Consider the following 5,243-nt stretch of genomic DNA (forward strand, 5'->3'; position numbering starts at 1 on the left):
TTGATAATTTCTTTTTTTTTTTTTTTACAGAGGATCAGTTTAGTATACATTAAGTAAAGATTTCAACAGTTTGCACCCCCATAGAAACACAAAGTGAAATATATTGTTTGAGTACTCGTTATAGCATTAAATCTCAATGCACAGCACATTAAGGACAGAGATCCTACATGAGGAGTAAGTGCACAGTGACTCCTGTTGTTGACTTTACCATTGACACTCCTGTCTATGGCATCAGTAATCTCCCTATGCTCCAGTCATGAGATTCCAAGGCTATGGAAGCCCTCTGAGTTCTCCGACTCTTATCTTGTTTAGACAAGGTCATAGTCAAAGTGGAGGTTCTCTCCTCCCTTCAGAGAAAGGTACCTCCTTCTTTGATGACCTGTTCTTTCCACTGGGATCTCACTCACAGAGATCTTTTGCCAGAGTGTCTTGGCTTTCCATGCCTGAAATACTCTCATGGGCTTTTCAGCCAGATCCGAATGCCTTTAGGGCTGATTCTGAGGCCAGAGTGCTGTTTAGGACATCCACCATTCTATGAGTCTGCTGAGTATCTCGCTTCCCATGTTGGATCACTCTCCCCTTTATTTATTCCATCGGTTAGTGTTAGCAGGTACTAGACTTGTTTATGTGCTCCCTTTGACTCTTAGTCCTTTCATTATGATCAATTGTGAACTGAAATTGATCACTTGGACTGGTGAGATGGCATTGGTACATGCCACCTTAATGGGATTGAATTGGAATCCCCTGGTATGTTTCTAACGCTACTATTTGGGGCAAGTCAGCTTGAGCATGTCCCAAATTATACATCTCTTCCCTCTCTTATTCCCACTCTTATGTTTAACAGGGATCACATTTCAGTTAATTTTCAACACTTAAGAATAACTGTGTATTAATTACAGAATTAAACCAGTCATATTAAGTAGAACAGACAAAAAAAACTACTAAGAGTGATAATGTATTAAGTTGTTCATTAACAGTCAGGGCTATGCTGATCAAGTCACCGTTTCCCATAGTGTCCATTTCACTTCAACAGGTTTCCTTTTTGGTGTTACCCACTGCACCACTGTCTCATCACTCAATATCCTCATCAGATATAAAATGACCTCTTTGATCTTTGGCAGCAAGTAGGAGACAACCAGTAAAATGCTCAATTTGTTTACTTTTAAGGAAATTTTAGCCCCATAGTCACTGTTGTCATCTGACACATAGAGCTGCTGCAGCATGTGCCGATGCATTGATATCATTCACTTACAACTGTGACACCTAACCTGGGATGAGATGTGTAGTTGTGATAATAGGCCATGTTCTGGTCCTGCAGCCAGCTCTAAGTCTCAAAGTCTGACTAACACAAGTGAGATTCTTTAACTACAAGGTAATCAAATAGCTATCAGTAACTAAAGGAATCCTGAGAAGCCTCAAACATTTGTGAATGAATCTGTGCATTTCTAAAAAACACAGCAGTCTAACAATGCCAAGGGAAATCATAGAAATTGTGTAAATGACCCGAAATGGCAAACCTCTGTCACAATGTGTGTGATGCCTAAGCACTGCATAGAGGATAATAGGTAATATCAAATGGTATTCCAACAAAGAGCAGTCCCCAGATGGTTATCTGAGCTGCTTCTTTCAGAAACTGACAGAGAAATTAAGCCAATCATCTTTACAAGGATGAAAATAAAATTCTGGTTAGAATCAATACATGGGAGAAAGGAATGGATCACCAGTCAGAACTAGGGAGAAGACATCACCATAGAGCAGATGCTACACTTGATCTTAGCCAAAAGGCCGAGAAGTGATAGAGCAGATATCATTATAGTCATTAAAATATAATTAAGGGGCCCATGTTACGGTGTAGCAGATAACGCCACCTCCACCTGTGATGCTGGCATCATGTATGGGCACTGGTGCATACCCCAGCTACTTTCACTTCCTACCCAGCTTCCTTCTAATGTCCCTGGGAACACATCGAAACATGGTCCTGGTGCTTGGGCCACTGCTATCTATCTGGGAAACCCAGATGAAGCTCCCGGTTCCTGGCTTCAGCCTGCTCCAGCCCTGACTGTTGGGGCCATCTGGAGAGTGAACCAGTAGATGGAAGAGCTCTCTTTTCCTGTCTCTCCCTCTTTTTACCTTTGCTTTCAAATTAATAAATCTTTTAAAAAGATAATAATTTTCAACAAATTTACTGTAAAACAAATGTACTGTAGAAGATCTATACAATTACAACTATGAATCACTAGCGACAGGCATTGAAGAGGGCATGAAGAAATACAACAACTTCCCATATGCAGGGAATGGAAGAGTAAGTACCATTTACAAGTCCGTATTATATAAACTGACATGCAGACACAATGCGATCTCCATCAAATTACCAAGGACACATTCCAGAGAACCAGAAACACTACTGATGTTGGACACCAAAAAATATGTTGTCCCCAGATCATTAGATCCCCGCAGAGACCCCCAGAGACTCGATCACACCGAACTCCAAAAGCAAGGTTTATTCAGGAGTACAAGCCACGACAGGGACCCCATCCAACCAACCGGCACAGCGGAGGAAGGAGTGAGGCCCCAGTGAGGCCCTGGTCTTCCTTTGGGAGAGTTTTTAAAGGAAGAAAAGGGCTACATCAGCAGGAAAAAAAGAGTTACATACAGCATGGAAGCTCTGGGTACAGGGAGTTACAGCAGGGGCTTCAGCACGGAAGCTTTGGGCACAGGGAGTGACTTTGTTTAGCAATCTCTGCTGTGCTGTCCTTGGTCTACCAAGCTACCTGTCCCTGGTAAGCTTTGATATCTCCAGAATGCCTGAATGCCTGCTTTTACAAGGACCCAGGTCTGCTATGGGAAACAGAGGCTGCTTTTTTTATTGTTTTAAAATGGAGTCACTTTGGTTCTTCACTGACCCATGAATGACCCAACAGCAAAAACAATTCAACAGAAAAAAGAGATAGCACAGTATGTGGCTTAAAATATACTGCAAAGCTATAGTGATTATAATAGCACAATGAAAGACGATTAAAAACACATTAACAGAAAAAAAGCTCTTTGCTTGAAATGCAGTTCTGTAATACCAAAACTTATCATAGGCATTTTGAAGGCTAAAAGGAGCTGTAACTAGTAACCCAGCCACAGGAGCACACCCCATGAGATGCACCTGTCTGAACGAGAAGTCAGTGGCATTGGCTGGGAATCTAGCAATCAAAAGGTTTTGTCCTACTGGGAACCAATTCCTAAATATCCCGAAATGCAACCGCTGCAGGCAAAGTTCTCAGTTAGGTAACTCTCCCCAATTTACCGAGTTACAGACCTTGTGCCATGGGAACTTCAGAGCCAAGGAGCAGGTGCTCAGCCTGGTGGTCAACACGGGTGTCCCACTCCGGAGGGCAGCGTGGACTGCTGACTCCAAGCTTCCCGCCCACGCAGACCTGGGAGCAGCTGTGATGGCTCAAGCGACTCACGGGGGAGACCTGGACTGCGTTTCCAGGCCCTGGCTGCCCCACACCCAGGTCTTTGGGAGCATTGCAGGATATGGCCAGGGGATTAAGGAGTCACCAACTTCTCCCCCCTCCTGCTCTCCCTCTCAAATAAATGAAATTTTAAAGTGTGCTTGTTAAAAGCGAATTTTCGAAGCGACCATGCCCTCACTGTGCGACCGTTTTAAAGAATCGAGACTCCTGGCCACTGCGCCCCAAAGCCCACGTGACGCCGGCAGCAGAACCCACCAACCTTGCTCCACACCTCCCGAGCCTTCAGAGCTACAGAAAGTCAACACCTCGGCCTGGTCCAGACGTGGCACAGCCAAGACCGTGCAATCCGTGTCGCCAGGCCGCGTCCCTGCCCCGGAGCCGCGATGCCAGATCTGAGCCCCCAGGCAGTCCCGGGGCGCGAGAGCCCGGTCCCCGCCCGCAGCCCGCCCAGCCCGCGCGACCCCGCCACCAGCCCGCCAGCCCGCCGGGTCATCACCACCTACCTGGGCACCTCTGCCAGGAGCCGCGCAAACCACACCAGTCCTCGTCATCTCGGAAGCCTTCCCGGGGAGGCCGGGACGCCGCGCTCCCGGAAGGGCTCCTCCAGGCGGCGGCTTCGCGAAGCCAGGCGCGGGGCAGGTGCGGAGAGAAAGTCACCGCGCTGGGCCTCGCCATGCGCGGAGCATAGGCCCGCAGCGCAGCCCAGCCCGGAGCCCGCCCCAGCACCTGGGCTCCCACAACCTCTGGCCTTTAAATTACCTCGGCGCTGCGCTCTGTGCCCAGGCTCGCTCACCTGTGCAGTGGGGGCGACAGCGAGAGCGCCCACCTGAGCGTGGCTAGAACTGATAGCCCTTCCTAACCGCATCTGGCCTCCCTGCGTAAATGCCACGGTAACAACCGCAGCTTTCCTTAGAAAAAAAATAAGCAGGCGTGTTTTTTTTTTCTTAAATTTTATTTATAGTATACAAATTTCATGTATTTCATACCTATGGATTCAGGAACACAGAGATTCTTCCCATCCTACCCTCCCTCCCACCCTTCTTCCTTCTCCCTCTCCTGTTCCCTTCTTAATTTTTATTTACAAAGATGTATTTTCAGTTAGCTTCATACTCATAAGATTAACTCTACACTAAATAAAGGGCTCAGGAAATAGTATGCAGGAAAACAAAACAACAACAACAACAACAACAACAACAACAACAAAAAAAAAAAAAAAAAAAAAAAAACAGTGCTCCTCAACAATCCAGACAAGGACTGTTAAAATCCTCTCATCTCAAATTGAAAATGAATCTTGATGTGAATGGAAAGGGAGAGGGAGCGGGAAATGGGAGGGTTGCAGGTGGGAGGGAAGTTATGGGGGGGGGAGCCATTGTAATCCATAAGCTGTACTTTGTAAATTTATATTAAATAAAAATTTTAAAAAATTCTCTCATCTCGAAGTGTCTATGTCACTCCTGCAGATTACTTTCAGGTACTCCACAAAGTGGATTTTAGATTTAAAAAAATGTCTCTAGAAACAAGGGATGCCAGTGCCTAAAATGAAAGGATCAATTCGATGACTTACAGCTGTGAAAGCCAGCAGTGAAAGGAAAAAGTCTGGCAACTTAAAACTAACTTTACACCTTAAGGAGTTTGAGAAAGAGGAAAACCAAACCCAAATCTAACAAAGGAAAGAAGAGGCACATTAGAGTGGAACTAGAGGAGGCAGAGAGAGGGAGACAGAGGAGGTACCCAAAATTAAGCTAGATTCCTAGGGACCATCAGCAAAATTGATAG

General features: G+C 45.7%; 1 pseudogene; it reads right to left on the reverse strand.

The window, feature by feature from the left end:
• Positions 1–1,574: 1,574 nt before the first annotated feature.
• LOC127486916 (U2 spliceosomal RNA) lies at positions 1,575–1,797 on the reverse strand (annotated as a pseudogene).
• Between the last annotated feature and the right edge of the window lie 3,446 nt (positions 1,798–5,243).

Source organism: Oryctolagus cuniculus, chromosome 10 (assembly GCF_964237555.1).
Source record: "Oryctolagus cuniculus chromosome 10, mOryCun1.1, whole genome shotgun sequence".
Lineage (NCBI taxonomy): Eukaryota > Metazoa > Chordata > Mammalia > Lagomorpha > Leporidae > Oryctolagus > Oryctolagus cuniculus.